Below are 16888 nucleotides of genomic sequence, written 5' to 3' on the forward strand. Positions count from 1 at the left end.
CCTCTTAAGTGACCTGTGCCCTCCTAGGTTACCTCAGCTCTCCCAGGTGACCTCTGCCTTTACAGATGACTTCAGTCTTTTCAGGTGGCCTCAGCCCTCCTAAGTGACATTAGTTCTCCCTGGTTATCTCTGCCCTCCCTGGTGAACTCAGGTCTTCCAGGGGACCTCTGCTTTCCTAGATGATCTCTGCCCTCCCAGGTGACATTAGTCCTCCCAGGGGATATCACATCTCCCAAGTGACCTCTTCCCTTCCAAGTGACCTGTTTCCTCCGGTGTCCTCAGCTCTTCCAGGAGACTTCTGCCTTTCCAGGTAACCTCTGCCCTCTTGGTGACATAGTGTGCTCAGGTGACATTAGCCATCTCAAGGGACCTTGACCCTCCAAGGTGACGTCAGCTCTTGGTGAAGCCTTTCCATTATGACTTTGGCTCTTGCCGGAGGTAGGCTACTGCAGGGGCATGAGCCATATCATGGCATGAGCCACTATCTTGCTCATGTTCCAGAATGAGGAGACATCTGGGTGCTGGCCCAGCTGCTGGCCAATGAGAGGCTTGCCAAGCATGGTACTCTCCCAGGTGAACTCTGTCCTCTCAGGTGACACAGTCCTCACATGTGACATTAGCCCACAGTGGACAGCTACCCACGAGGCATCACACAGCCAGGACAGGGGATGGCCACACTGACTGGGTAATTGTGACTTACAGACGAGGCACCTTCTGTCCCCTACTCATTTTGAGCCTCCAGGATATCCCCTGCTGAGAGTCCCACAGGAGCCTGTGACTGGTCAGAGACCCCACACCCCAAGTCAGATGCCTCTTGTCCCCATCAGCAAACGGGATCACAGCTGCCCCGTGACCACCTTCTGCATCCTGGTGCCACAGCCCTCTGGCCCTGACCTTATGCAGGGGACTCTTATCACCCTGCTGGTCCTTCAGCCTCTCAGCTGGCCACCCTCCCAACCACCCACCCTGCCCATGGCTAGACCAAGCCCAGATGACAGCTTCTCTCTGTCCTGTGTCCCCTGCCCTGACCCCACATCCAGGAGAAGGCCACACATCCTCCAGCACCCCTGGTCACCCCACCAGCTCCCACCTGTCCTCACTGCTTTAAAGGCAGGCCTGCCCTTCTGAAACCATGGCCCAGGAAGCCACTAAGCAGTGCCTTCAGCCAGGTCCCAGGGGACATTCCCACCGCCTCTCCTCTCCTGGCTAAGACTACACGATGGGGTCACTGGATGGGAGAGTGAAAGGCCTTGGGGTCTGGAAGCAACCACCACTGCCCAACCACCACTACCCAACCGCCACTGCCCAATCGCCACTGCCCAACTGCCACTGCCCAACTGCCACTGCCCAACTGCCACTACCCAGCCTGATGGCTCCACATCTCAAGAGTAGGCTCTGATTCCTTGGGGCTCCAGGAGCCTCTCAGGAGTCTACATCCCAAGATGTTCTAACTTCCAGAGTCTCCAAGCCCATCAAGAGCAAGTTTTGCTAAAAGTGCTCCAAGAGCTTATGAAGCACGTGGTGAGTGGACAGTCCCTCAGCTCTTCCCTAGAGGCCCTGGGTCCCATGGGGTTAGAGGGACAGCGGAAGCCTGGGGCTGGTGAGAGGCCAACTTCCAGTCAGGGCTTGACCTGGTTTTCAATGGATTCAAAGTTTGGCCTCCTTTTCCTTACCTGGAGGGGACAGAGGCACTGGGACCAGGCTGAGCCAGGGCTAAGGGAAGTACGTCCACTGGGGGCCCATGCCGTGGGGAGGTGTTGGCGGAAACCCCAGCCACTACTGTTCTGCCTCTTGGGGAAGGGTCTGCAGTGGGCCCTGGAATACAGAGGTTTTCACAGAAGCCCAGGGGGCCGTGAACACTCCTTCTATCAGGACAAGAAAGGGTTGTGCATCCAGCTTTCCACCTTAAACTGGTTTCTATGGTGCTTCATCGATGGGATAAGGATGCATAGGGAGACCCCAGGCCAGGTATCTTCTTTCCCTACAGTGCTCAGCTCTCCTAGCCCAGGGCTCTGGCTTCCCCAGGAGGACCCAGCTCACCCTCACCCCACAGGAGGCACAGGCAGGTCTCTGCAGGGCACACAAGCCAGGACCTGCCTGATGGAAGCATCACACACCAGAAACCAGGGATTTCTGGGCGGACTGGGCCACGACCCGTCTTGGAAGAGCCAGAGGAGCCAGGGAAACCACGAGCCCTAAGGAAATCCCTTATTCTGGGAGCCACATTTCTGCTGAGATGAGTCCATCCCCATGAAGAGCTGCCAAACCTTGTCTGACCCAGCCTTATGGAAGCTAGGGTGGGTCCCTTCCCAAGCAGAGGGAGCCTCAGGAAGTCCAGACTGAGGCTACAGTGGGCCCTGCTCAAGCCACCAGCCCCAAGGCTGGAAAGGCCAGGTCCTGCCATACCTGCTGTTCCCGCAGACTTCCTTCATGCTCATCCTGAGGCTCTGGGATGTCTACCTCCTGGAAGGTGAGTGCGTGGTGACAACTATGGTATACATGGCCTTCACAGCACACAGAATTAAGTCCCTGGGTGGCCAATGGTGCCCAGAAGGAGCATGCAGGACAGATCCCTGGCTTCTGGTGTGTGATGACCTGAGACCAGCATCCACACTGTCCTCATGGCTCTCTGCTCCAGCCCGGAGGTAGGGCCAGACCAGGCCTGGTTGGCTGGGCAGGGAGTGGACCCAGGTACCAAACCCACTCCTGACACAACCTAGATGAAAGGCAGGAGTGTGGTGAGCACTTCCCTGCCCAGGCCTTCCTCCAGCTGTGGTTCTCTGTGAACATCTGGACCCCGGGGGCAGCCACAGTAGGATCCAGCACCGCCCAGTGGAGGGTGCCTGGGGCGGGAAGAAGGTGCAGAAACTGGCTCTCCCACAGACCCTTCCCAGCCTGATAGTCACCCTGTTCCTGGAACACCCCCTGAAGCTGTTCCTGTTTGGCCTGCAGGAGTTCCTTCAGGACACACTGTCCTAGGCCTGGGCCCTGGAGGAGGACATGGTGATGAGGCGCCCTGAGGCCTCCATGGGGGAACTGAGAAGCATGCACTGTGACCTGCACACCCAGGCGGGCTTCAGAACCAAGTTTCCTCCTGCGTCACCCTGTGGGGCAGTAAATAGTGGGAAGTGCCTAGACCTCACCAGCCCTGTTCCCTGGGCCTTTCCTCTAGCCCTTTCTCTCTCTCCTCCTCTAAGAAGCTTCTGAAAACAGGCTGACTGAGCCTAGGGCAAAAGCTGACCCTGGGTTTACTGGACATGCCTCAGAGACAATGAGATGTGAGCAAGACTCTTCCAAGCCCCTCCCATGTAGCCTCCTGCTCTCACTCCTGAAAGCCCCAGAAGGACACTGGAGGGCTCAGATCCATCTGTGCAAGCCCACAACCACACCTGCGAGTACCAGCAGCCCTGGAGAGCAGCGGGGCCTTCACTCCTGAGCACCCTTCCAAGGGCCTAAAATCAGTGTCAGAGACCCTAAGAGGATTTAGGGAGAGGGCATATGTGAAACCCTGGCCCAGAGCCAGAATTGAGAGCTCAGCCGAGTGTGGGAACAGTCCAGCTCTGGCATGGAGATCCCCCAGAGGAGTGGAGGGTAACTCACCCATTGTGGAGATAAGCCCCCATATTGGGTGGCAAAGGGGCCCCCTCCATCTGAGCTCTGAATCAAGGCTAAAGCCCAGGCTAAGCAGCCCTGGGGCAAGGGTGTGAGGCAGGAAGCCTGAGTCAGCCCGAACCCTGGGGGCTGCCCCTGGAGTGACTTGAGGTTCCCTAACAGCTACACACACATCTCGCTCTGGGAGCAGCAGCCTGAAGAAGTGTCCTCAGCATTAGACCAGGGGGACCACACGGGGACCCTGAGGACTGCAGGGACCCAAGTCTGTGGGGTCCAGCCTGGCAAAAGCAAGATGTTCTCAGTGGAGAAGCTGACCAAATCTGCTTTCCTTTCAGCCAAACCTGAGCAAGTACCCCCAGCACTCAGGTCTCTGCAGACATCCCCTAGCATTGAGACCCTCCCCAAGGGGACGGGCTGGTTCTCCCTGGCCCAGAACCCAGCTCCAGCAGCCCATGGGTGTAGCCCTCCTGAAACAGGAGCCTCATCCTCCCTCATCCTCGCCTAGCTAGGCTATATGCAAGGCCAAAGCCCAGAGGCATGAGGGAGCTTCTGCAGAGCCCAGGACAGCAGGCTGCTCTCTGGGGGCCCTGGGGACTCAAAAGAGTGTGGCCAGCCCATCCCCAGCTCAGGATAGACCACAGGGTGCTTGGTGATTCCTACATTGGAACTCCCTCTCTAAGCTCCCCATGGACCTGGACCTCAGAGGCCTGTGGTTTTCACAGTACAGCTTGGAGCAGACATGCTAGGCCCCTGTCACTTCCATATCTGCCCTGGACACCTCTAAGACCACAGGACTGGCCCAGCCCCCAATACGAGACCCTGCCCAGACCCCTGATAGCCCAGAGGTAGGGCCAGAGACAACTTTCCTGCATGTGGTGCCTATATCTGATAGATCACCCTTGGCAGACGGTGACCAGCATGGCCCAGAAGGAGCCAGGGCAGCACCTGGCAAGCTGCCCCAAAGCCCCAGATAGCTCCTTAGACATGGAAAGTCAATACTGATGGGGAAGCTGGACACTTGGAGGCCACTGGAGGGGAGGGTGAGCATGGCATTCCCACTGCTCAGGCCAGCCAGCAGCATGCCCTGCATCCACAGTCCCAACCTGTATGGCAGAATCCCCCTCTCAATGCACAATTCCCAGACCCAGAGGGCCCTAGCCCAGACTCAACCTGAGCCCTGAAAGGGAAGGGGTACCAGGGGTGCCTTGGGGTCCCCAGCAGCAGCCAAGATACACAGGAGACAGAGTCCCCCGTGGCCCTGGCCAGAACTAGTATTTGGCTTAAGGCAGAGCAAGCCCCCTTGGAGCACTGCGTACATACCCGGGGCCTATGTGTGCCTAGCAAGGCCAAGCTGATGATGTTACCAAGCTCAAACTACCACTGGCCACCTTGGTGAGGGTAGGGCAGAAACAGGCGGACCAGCCACCAACCTCATCCATTCAAGGAAGCAGAAATGGTCAGGCTCCTGCAGGATAGGTGGCCACCACCAGACCAGCAATGGGGTGGAGTCCTGAGGCCCAAGCAGATGGCACTGGGGCCCTGCTTCCAGGGTCCACAGTCTGCTCCAGGACACAGAACTGAAGAAAACCAAGAAAATGAGAGTCCAGGAGGCTGGATCCCTCATCTGCCATTCTTGGCAGCTGCATTTTCTGGTCAGAAAAAGTCAGGAAACTTGGCACTACTCACCGCAGGAGGCTCCAAGGTGGGACCAGAGCTTCCAGCACAGATTCAGCAATGCCTAAGAAAGCCTCTTCTTGGGGGAAAGGACCCCTTCCTTGGCCTCAAAGCCCCCACTGATTTTGATTAAAGCACAGTAAAGTCTTTGTTGTTACTACCTGCCTGTTTCTGAGTTGCCCAGAGCTCTCTGCAGGAAACCCTGGGCACATTGGGGTGGAGGGGAAATGAGGGTGACACAGCCCAGACCCCTGACCAGCCTCTCACAGCCTCCCCATCCCAAAGGCCGCAGCAGGGCCAAGGACCAGAAAGGCCAAGGTTCCCACACAACTGTGAGGCCACACTGCACTGCAGCCTCCCACTCTCAGGCAGATGCCGGGGTTAAGAACAATAATTTACTGTAATTCAAACTGTGCCTGACAGGGAACCCCAGAGGGCTGGGAAGGGAGCAAAAGTTGGAGTTCCAGTGACATTGCTCATTCATGACAGTCTGTACAAAGCATCCCTGAGAGGGTCTGCTGTCACCTGTGCCTACTGTCCCTTGGTGGCTGGTCTCCGGCAGCCCTCCCTCCCTTTCTTCCCTCCCTCCCTCCCCACATCCCTCCCCACATCCCTCCCTCCCTATCTCCTTCTTCCCTTGTCCCTCATCCTTCTTTCCATCTCATCTCCTCTCAGTATCTGGCAATCCCAGGTCCCGAGCCTGTGCCAAGGCGGGACACAAAGGACACCACTGACAACAGGCCAGGTGACTAGCGGGGTCAGGGGAGCCTTGTGAAGTCAGAGTGGATGGGGAGGGGCTCATCTGTGCAGCCCAGGACTGTGTGTGTCCCTGCGTGTGCACATGTGTATGTGTATGTATGTGTGTGTGTGTGTGCCTGTGCACCCCTGTTTACTCAGTTCTGCTGTAAGTCCATGTCCATGACGCCAGAAGATCCCGGGTATGTCCTCACTGACATCTGCTGAGATCAAGCATGGCCCCTGCTGGTAGTTATTGCACTGTGTGATGCCATCCTCGGGACCTCAGAGCAATAGAAATTAATGAACCCCTTTAGGCTTCTCTTTCCAATGGGACATAAAGAAGTTACATGGACAGAAGTTATATCCTGTTTTCTTTCCATTGACTCTTTTACCATCTTTCTCCTCTTACTGATTTTGAATGAAGGGGGTTTTTCATGAGGGTAAGGCAACTGGCAAGAAATGAAGTAACAGCCACGTGCAGTGGCTCACACCTGTAATCCTAGGATTTTGGGAGGCTGAGGAGGGTGGGTTGCCTGAGTCCAGAAGTTCAAGACCAGCCTAGACAACATGTTCAAAGCCCATTTCTACCAAAACAAAAAAATTAGCCAGGCGTGGTGGCACGCGCCTGTAGTTCCAGCTACTGGTGGGGCTGAGGTGGGAGAATGGCTTAAGTCTGGAGGTGAGAGAGTGGAGATTGCAGTGAGCCGAGCTCACGCCATTGCACTGCAGCCTGGGCAACAGAGCAAGATCTTGTCTCAAAAATAAAAAGAAAAAAAGAAACGGAAAAAAATGAGGTACTGAGAAACTAGCAAAGCTTCGCCTGGCTGTCTGGAGACAGCCCTTGTGTGGTCCCCAGCACACTTCACAGGTTCTAGGCTGGCCACCCTGTGGCCTCTGTACTGTGTGTTTAGACCCAGGCTCTGTGGGAAGGGCCCCATGAGACCCAGCAGAACAGGATAGCTGGCCTGACAAACATCCCCCCATTTCTCTGGCTGCAGCTTGGGAATAGGCCCAGACAGCATGTTCAGGAAACGCCAGACAACCTCACTCTATCCTGTGAGACAGGCCCGGTGGGCCTTGAAGGGGTGAGCATGACGCTGGGCACCCAGAGCCTGAGAGCAACTGTCCCTCCCTGTGCCCTGGAGGAGGGGCCTGTCCCTAGGGCCTGGCCTGGCGTTGTAGACGTGGGGAGAGAAGGGACTGTGGACTCAGGAAGGGGCATTGGTATGGGACTTTGAGCACCACTGCTCCGGGGACATGAATGACAGGGTGGGAAGCATCTTCGATTTCTACCCTAAGCACAGCACCCCTTTGACTCCTGAGGGCCGTGAGGAGCCCACTCCCCAGAGCTTTTTATAGATCCTGTGTATGAGTCCATCAGAGGTGAGATTTGCAAATACTTGCTCCAGCCTGGGACTTGTCTTTTCATTCTCCCCACAGGGTCTTTCAGAGTGCACACATCATTGTGATGAAATTCAATTGATCATGTTTTTTCCTTGTATGCATCATGCTTTTGGTGCTTATCTAACAAATATTTCTCTAATCCAAAGTCACACTAATATCTACCTTTTTCCGTATGCAAATTTTAAAGTTTTAGGCCTTACATTTTGGTTTATGATACATTTTGAATAATGGTGCCATGTATGAAGTTTTTAATATGCATATCTAATTGTTCTAATAGTATTTGTTGCTAAGATTGTCTTTTCTCCACTGAATTTGCTGTACACCTTTTGAAAAACAATTGAATATATATGTGATGGTCTATTCTGGACTCTGTATTCTGTTCTGTTGATCTATTTGTCTAGCCTCTTACCAATACCACACTGTCTGAATTTCTGAACCTTTACAATAAGTCTTGAAGTTAGGTACTTTAGCCATCTTACTTAATTCTTCTTTTTTAGAGGGTTTCTTTTTTTATTCTAGGTTCACTGCATTGCCATACACAGAAACACGTGCCCTTGAGCACACATACATATGCAATACAAATATACATATGCAACACAAATATAAATATAGGCACAGAATGACAAAGTGAAATTTATCCCAGGAATGCAAGGCTGCTTCAACATTAAAAATGGGCCTGTATAACCTACCATATTAACAGATAAAAAGACAACAGCACATCATTATTTCAGTATATTTAGAAAAAGCATTAGACAAAATCCAACAACCTTATAAAAACTTCCAGTCTATTTCTATTCCAAAAAACTAGGAATAGAAGTGAATTTTCCTAAACTGATAAAAGGCACCTACAAAACCTCTGTAGTTGATGTTTAGTGGACGTTATTCTTAATGATGAAAGACTGGGTGCTTTCACCCCAGAAGAGGAACTAGGCGAGGCTGTCAGCTCTCACTACTTGTATTCAGCATCCTATGGAGAGTCCAGCAGTGCAAAGGGCTCCTTCCTTTAGCAGACTCAGATTCCCATCTGGAGTCATTATTCTCCTGCTAGATGGATGTCCTTTACCATTTCTCAATCTATACATCTCCTGTGATGATTTCTTTCCTCTTTTGTCTATTTGAAAAACCTCTTTATTCTGCCTTTTTATTGGAAAATATTTTGACTGTGTAAAGAATTCTAGGTTGGCATTTATTTTCTTTAAAAAGAAGTACTTCCATACAACTTGCAATTTTCCAACAAGAAATCTGCTTTGTATCTTTGATTCTCTGTACATATATGTCTTTTTCTTCTCTAACTGCTTGTAGGAGGACTCAACTTCTCGCAGATAGACATGTATGATAAAGATGCAGTAACTACATCAAGTGTGGTATTGTCCATGGATGGATAAATAGACTGATGGAATAGAGCAGAGGGCCCAGAGACAGACCCACAAGAGTCCAACCGTGATTGATCTCCAAGGAGGAGAGTGATGGTGAAGGGCTATATTTGTTATAATGTACTGAGGCCTTTGGATAGCTATTGGCTAAATGGGCCAAGTGGCCTTTTGGCTTAGGCTGAAGCAGGATAATAGTAATGTTATCTATTCATAGAATTGTTAAAATTACCTGGTTTCATATTTGCAAAGTAATTAGAGCAGTATTGAAGTAAAGGGAAACTTCAGTGAACATTTCCTCTAGTCATAGTTGTTTCCACCACTTGACTTCCTGCCCTATTCAGAGTCATGTTTGCCAGGATTCAAGCACCTCCTTATGGGGCAGACTCCACAGGGCAAGATGTGATTTGAATCTGTGTTCCCCACCCAAATCTCACGTCCATTTGGAGGTTGGGCCTGGTGGGAGGTGATTGAATCATGGAGGCAGATTTCCCCCTCAGTGCTGCTGTCATGATAGCGAGTGAGTGCTCACCAGATCTGATTGTTTCAAAGTGTATAGCACCTCTCCCATTGCTCTCTTCCTCCTGCTCCTGCCGTGTGAAGACGTGCCTGCTTCCCCTGCACCTTCTGCCATGATTGTAAGTTTCCTGAGGCCTTCCCAGCCGTGCTTCCTGTACAGCCTGTCAAACTGTGAGCCAATCAATCCTCTTTTCTTTATAAATTACCCAGTCTCAGATATTTCTTTATAGCAGTGTGAGAACGGACCAATACAGGGCATCATGGTCAGTTCTGGGGAACAGTTTCCTGGAGTGGGAGGAGCTCCATCCTGGTAACCTGCTGTTCCCTTGCCTGAGACCCCTTGTCTCCTCCACCTTCCATCTCATTCAACAAAGCCCTTAGGAGAACAACCTTTAAGGACTCCCCATGCCTCTTCCTTTGAAGGTAGCCAGCCAAGAAGTAGATGGCTGATTGAGCCATACTGACTACCATGGACAGCAGCAACAGGAGGTCAAAGGCAAAGGTCAGGTATTCTTCTCCTGGCAGGTACACAGGGACAACTAAGGGCAGGCCCCAGATGAGGAAGCTGATGGCCACAAAGCGGACAATGTGGTAGATCCGGATGGGTGAACACTTCTTCAGGCAGCACAGGCTCCTGATGGTCAAAGTCAGGCTGGAAATGCCCATCACAAGACAAATAAGCATGTGAAATATTATAAAGCCTGCGTGAAATTGGTCACATGCCAAACCCTTCGCCCTGTACTCACAGACCTGGCTAACCACATGCAAAGAAAGGCCCAGGACCCAGCTCAGGGTGCTCATCATGGCAGAGGTGTGTTTTGGGCGGTGGCAACACCAGGTGGGACAGAGGACACACAGAAAGCTCTCAATACTCATGGCCACCAAGAGACAGAGACCCACTGTGTCGGAGAAATAGGAGACAGGCTCCAGAAACACGGCCACCTGCAATGTCACTTGGTGATACAGCACGAGGATTTTCTCCAACAGGATCACAGTTACACAGGAGAGGTTGACCATATCAGCAGCGGCCAGGTTAAGGATGTATGCCATGTAGGGGTTGCTCCTGACCTGGGAGCAGAGGAGCCAGCAGACCACACCATTGCCCACCAGCCCACATAAAGCCACCAGCACTGTCAGGATGAAAACCACCTGTTTGCCCACCAACCACTCGCCTCCCGTATGACTCATGTTCATGTGTCCTGGGGTCTCTGTCTCGTTGTCCCAATCCGGCTTCCCAGAGAACATTGAGAGAAGCTGGGCCGTGGTGGGCTGCCTCTGCTGCCTGGGCACACTCTGCAAAGACAAAGGTTGGTAACTTACCAGGTCTAGGAAGGAGAGTCAGGGTTGCCTTCTGACCTGCTGGGCTTCCCAAGAGGGTCCTGCTGGGCCTCCCATGATTGGTGGGAATCTCACAGAGCAAAGTCAAGGAGAGGAATGAGTCTCCTGTGGGAGATCCATCCATCCCGTATCCTCCATGGCAGGGTACCCTCTCCTGCTTGCCCCCATCCCTCTCTCCACCTCGTTCAGGTATTCTTGATGCTGTGCCCAACACCAGTTGTGTATCCATGCACCTAGGTGCCCATAAGGGAAAAAGGTGCATTTCTTTACCTTTGTTCTCCAACTCTCTCACTGACACGGACAGTTTTCATGGCATGGTTTTGGTGGAGGCACCAGGCAATTCCTCTACCCTAAGGCTCTGAGAGATTCTGAGTCCCAGATGGGGCAGTTGCTTTTCAGTGCTCTGGGGAAGGTCTACCCAATCTCTCTCTTGCTCACCTCCCCTCAATTCCTCACTTTCAGCACAAGGGCCTCCTGGTAGGACCTTTATGCTGTTCTGCTGCCTAGAAGGGCCTCTGCACATCCGTAAGCTTTGTCTCCTCTTTCCAATCTTTGCCCCAGGATCAACTTCCAGAGAAGCTTCTGCTGATCATCCTATTAACATTGCATTCATCACATACTGTGTGTCTATGCAAATTACTTACTTACTTACTTTTGCAGGAATCCCTCTGTGGAAATGGAAGATTTATTGGGTTTTTATTCTCTTCACAATGTTGTTCACTAACTTCTCCAGCTCCTGGAACAGGGTTTGACACAGAGGAGTCACTTGGGTAGGGTGCCTATGGAGAGCTTTATGTAGGTCAGTTACACTTGGGGAAGTGCTGGTGACCTCTTCATGGAAGCAAACTTTCCTTCTGAATCATAGAAGCTTCTGGAACAAAGTTTGTTCCACAAACTGATTTAAAAAAAAAAAGATTTCTTGGGGTCCCGAGGGAGACACGCACCTGAGCCCTGGGCTACATCCACAACAGGAGCAGGCACTCTTCTCCACATTGCCAATCACAGGTCGTTCTTTGTAGAATCATGCGGGGAGGGTGACCAACTTCTCCTGCTTTGCCTATGACTTTCCCAGTTTGAGCTCTGAACATCTCTTCTCCTGAAAACCCTCATAGCCCTCGGAAAACCAAGGTGGTTTGTAGCCCAACTTGAAAGTTAAACAGGAAAAGGTCAGTACCCCTTCTGGAATCCTACAGCTTGGTTAAACCCAGTGGTCTGAGGGGTTCATGCTGAGACGGTGAGAGCTGACCTCTTGGGGGCAAATCCCAGCTCTTTTTCATAGTAGCTGACTCTTGTTTGCCTCAGCATCCCCATATAAGGGCTGTTGCTGTGGAATGAATTGTATTCTTCTAAATTCATATGTTGAACTATCGCAGTACCTCAAAATGTGACTGAATTTGGAGACAGGGACATTAAAGGGGTAATTATGTTTAGATGGGTCATTAGGGTAGGCCCTAATCCAATAGGAGTAGGAGTGTTCATAAGCAAAGGAGATTAGGACACAGACACCCACAGAGGGATGATCACATGAAGACACAGGGAGAAGGCGGCCACCTACAAACTAAGGAGAGAGGCTTTGAAAAGAAATGATCCTGGCAATGTTTTGATCTCAGACTTTCAGCTTCCTAAAACCGAGAGAATGAACTTCTGTTGCTTAAGCCACTCAGTCTGTGATCTCTGTCATGGGAGCCTGAACTGATGATCACATTTATGATGAAAACTTTACAGATGGAATTATGGAAAGTCTCAGAACAGTGAGATCTACCTGGTTCTACAACCCTGAGCTGCTGAAGCTTCACTTCTGAATCACAGAAACTTCTAGAACAGAGCTTGTTCCACAAACTGACAAATGCCTGCGATATGCCTGGAAATATCCCACAGGTGACCCTGTGGCCTGCAGTCACATATTGGTGCATCAGTAGGGTTTAGGAGAATGCTAGGGACCAGCTCCAAGTGAGCCCAGTGTTTGAATCTTCCCTCCTTGCCGGGATGATGGAGTCCCCTTCAGTCAGCAGCTTTCTTAAAATGGAAGGGTCCAGCCCTAGCCACTCCCCTCCCTGCGCTTGTTGCCTAGACTCTCTTATCTGAGGCCAGAGAGGACTGCAGATATGGCTCAGATCTAATCTGGTCATAGGATGAGTCTTGGGGCTTGGTAACATTGGTGCCCATGGAAACATCAGGGTGACCTGCAGTTCTGTGCCTGGGTCAGGGTGTCAGAACTCGTGATGGTGACAGAAGAGAAGCTGCAAACAGACCTCCGTGGGCCACCAGGGCACCAAGCAGGAGCAGCTGGGCTCTAGTCTCCAACCAGGAAAGATTTATAGATAAAAGAGTTTCAGGGGGAGAGGTGACTTCCCCTTCAACAAAGAGAAAATATCCACTTTGGAGGCAACATGTGGCTTCAGGGGCAGAGCCAGGCTTCCCATCCCTGGGCTCACTGTGACCCAGTTCATGCCCAGAGACCACTACTGAGGCCAGTAACTAAGCAGCACATTCTTCGTCATCACACAGGAAGAAGACACAGCCCTCCTGCGGGGAAGGCTTCAGTGCCTGGTGCGGCCCCAGTACTGGGCACAGAGAGATCCTAGCTCCTGGAAATGTCATTTCCAAGTTGGGTCATGAGCCAAGCTCCCCAAGGAGCATATACAACACACAGGTTGGATCCTGGGATTCAGGGAGCCAGCTCTGATGGAAGTGCTCAGGTTGGTGCAGCCAAAATAACCAAGTAACCTTTCCATTGGGATTGAAGTACTTGCTCTGGTTCTGAGGTGAGAGCCCACTCTCCCCACTGACTCTTTATTTGAGGTGAAATTTACATAACACAAATTAACCAATCTAAAGTGCACAGTTGTGCCTCACTTAGCACCTTCACAATGTTGTGCAACCACCACCTCTATCTAGTTCCAAAATATTTACATACCCCCACAAGAAAGCTCTGTATCTGTTAGCAGCTACTCCCCTTGTGTTCCTCCTCCCAGCTCTTGGCAACCCCATCTACCTTCCATTTCTGCACATTCACCTATTCTGGACATGTCCTATTAGTGGAACCAGACCCTCTGTGATCTTTTTGTCTGTTTCTTTCACTCAGCCTCTTGTTTTCACAGCTTATTCACAGGGTAGCATGCATCAGAACTTCATTCCTTGTGTTAGACACGAACTAAATATGAATATAGAAGCCATGAAATCAGAAGATCCAAAAGGATTTTCCTAGAAGTCCAAGACCACACCTCAGTAACACAGTGGCTCAAATCCTACCTTTAACAGAATAAAACACCCTCTGCCCATCTGCACAGCTGGGGCATTTGTGAACCAGCGGCCAGAGCGCAGTTGTGGCTCACCTGCTGGGACTACCCTGGAACCCCAAACCCTGCTTTCTCCAGGGAACTGGTTTCTGTCCTGTCCCCATTTTCCTGAGAAATGCACCTCCCCAGTAAAAAATCATGAGGTTTCAAATTCCAGGAAAACGTCTCTGAGTTAAAATAGTTTGAAAATGAAAGAAGGAAGAGAGATATTTTCTCATACCTGGGAAGTCTTGGATAGAATTGGTACCACAGAGCCCAATGTCCAAAGAGATGAAAGTTCTGCCCACAGGTCAGGAGGCACTCTAATGATGTCTGATTTGAACTGGGTCCTGACAAGAGGTTGTCAATTTCTCTGTGTCTGTTGGGTCTTCCTGTACTGGGGCAAATTGCATATCAGGGCCCAGGCCTTTATCTGAAACTTTGTATCTCAGCATCTTGTGGTATCCTCCATCCCACTGACACTTTTTTTAATATATATACTTTAAGTTCTAGGGTACACGTGCACAACATGCAGGTTTGTTACATATGTATACATATGCCATGTTGGTGTGCTGCACCCATTAACTCGTCATTTACATTAGACTCCGTCCTGAACAATAGCTCCCCCAAAACAGAAGGATCTTTAAGACAAGTTGTCACCTGCCTGCCTGTGTGAATCTCCTAGAGTGATATCCAGCCCAGCCCAGACCATCTGAGACAGGCAGGAGAGGGAACTCTGGTGGGCATTTTGTCAATAAGTTTGAGCATGCCAGGAACTCAAATGTGCTCCTTTCATTTTGCTGTAAATTGAATTGCATTTTTTTTGCAAAAGATGTGGAAGTTCTTGTAAATCTATCTCAGAACCTCACACTGGATTCGCCAAGCCTAGGGAGATTTGGCTGTGCTTTGTTGGAGCCAACATTTTTTTTGCCCTGGTTTACCCCACCACTGACTTGCTTTTTTGTTTGTTTGTTTGTTTTTGTTTTTGAGATGGAGTGTCACTCTTGTTGCCCAGGCTGCAGTGCAATGGCACAATCTCGGCTCACAGCAACCTCAGCCTCCTGTGTTCAAGCGATTCTCCTGCCTCAGCCTCCTAAGAAGATGGGACTATAGTCATGGGCCACGACACCCAGCTAATTTTGTATTTTTAATAGAGATGGGGTTTCGCCATGTTGGTCAGGCGGGTCTCGAACTCCCAACCTCAGGTGATCCACCCGCCTCGGCCTCCCAAAGTGCTGGGATTACAGGAGTGAGCCACTGCGCCTGGCCTTGACTTGCCTTTATGAGGCGAGAAAAGACATGTCTCCTTGTTCCACTAATTTCAATCAATCAATAAGTCAATTCATTCATTTTCATTACATCTCTCTGAATCAACTGAGAGATAAATTGAGAAGTCAAAACAATGCCCAAAACATTGTATCTTTATTCCTCCCTCCCCTAATGACCTGGGAAGCAGTTTGTGACCCCAAAGCACTTGCTTATATGTTATTCTCTCCAAGAATTGAATTTACTCCTCAAAATAATAGGCACAGGCACCCATGGTCAACACCTGTCTCCTGAAGCTTATCACTTAACGGAGAGAATCCAGGAGTATGTCTCCTCCATGCAGACAGTCAGGTTCCAAGGAGAAAAGAGGAAAAGGCCTTCAAATGCCATATTCAGCCGCTTCTTCTGGATGCCCTACTCAGCAAAGTCACTTGTGGCTGATGCTGGTCAGAGAAACCCTTCCAAATGGGAACATGGGCGTAGGAAATGTGTGCTTCTCACACTCCCCACAGATGGGGCCCTGTGTCTCTTAACTTCCTTAAGTATAAAAGTACATACTCACTAGAATATGATTTTACAACATCTCCATCATCCCTATGCAATGTGTTGGGAAGTGATCCTTTCTGATCTAAATTTTGGAAGAGTTCGTATAGAATTGTATTTTTTTTCTTTAAATGTTTGGTAGAATTCACCAGTGGAGACATCTGGGCCTGGGCCTTTTTTGTGGGAAGATATGCAATGACAATTTTAATGCCTTTACTTCTTGTAGGCTTATTCAGATTTTCTATTTCCTCTTGCGTCAATTTAGGTAATTAGTTTTTCTAGAAATGTATCCATTTCATCAAAGGTGTCTAATACGTTAGCATAAACTTGTTTGTAGGATTTCTTTATAATCCTTTAAATTTCCATAAAGTTTGTAGTAATGGGCCCAATTTCATTTCTGAATTTAAGAAATTGAGGCCATTTTTTTTCTTGGCAAGCCTAGCTAAAGGTTTGTCAATTGTGTTGTTATTTTCCACAATTCAACTTTTGGTTTCTTTACTTTTCTCTATTGTGTTTTATTTTCTGTCCCATCTACTCTTGCTCTCATCTTTATTATTTCCTTCCTTCTGCTTGCTTTGGGGTTAGTTTTCTCTTCTTTTCCTTGCTTCTTACCATAGAAAGTTGAATTATTGATTAGAGGTATTTTTCTTTTCCAAAGTAGGCATCTACAGCTATAGATTTTCCTCTAAGCACTGCTTTTTCCCCATCTCATAAATGTTGACGTGTTATGGTTTCATTTCATTTCATGCATAATTCTCTAATTTCCCGTGTTTTTTTCTTTCACCTGTTATTTGTGGATTCCTGAAGTTTCCAACTGTTGGTGATTACTAATTCAATTCCATTGTGGTTGGAATACATACTTTATATTAGTTCAATTTTTTTTAATTTATAGATAATTTGTGCCCTCCCATCTAGTCTATCCTGGAGAATGTTCCATGTGTGTTTCAAAAGCATGTATAATTCATTTGTTGTTGTCAAGTAGGTCAAGTTGGTTGATAATGTTTCAGCCTCTGTATCCTTGCTGATTTTCTATCTAGTTGTTCTATCAATGGTTGATAATGGAGTGTTGAAATCTTCAACTATTATTAATGATTTGTTTATTTATCCCTTCAATTCTGTCATTTTCACATTTTATGTAATAACACG

General features: G+C 49.6%; 1 long non-coding RNA gene across 2 annotated transcripts; it reads left to right on the plus strand.

The window, feature by feature from the left end:
* Positions 1–1432: 1432 nt before the first annotated feature.
* On the plus strand, positions 1433–5443 carry LOC103883578. 2 transcript variants are annotated; one of them, XR_645858.2, is made up of 3 exons: positions 1433–1521; positions 1988–2470; positions 2953–5443. It is a non-coding gene; the product is annotated as an uncharacterized LOC103883578 (long non-coding RNA). The 2 variants fall into 2 exon arrangements; XR_004184259.1 differs by having other exon boundaries at positions 1988–5443.
* The last annotated feature ends 11445 nt before the right edge of the window (positions 5444–16888 follow it).

Source organism: Papio anubis, chromosome 6, assembly GCF_008728515.1.
Source record: "Papio anubis isolate 15944 chromosome 6, Panubis1.0, whole genome shotgun sequence".
Taxonomy (NCBI): Eukaryota; Metazoa; Chordata; class Mammalia; order Primates; family Cercopithecidae; genus Papio; species Papio anubis.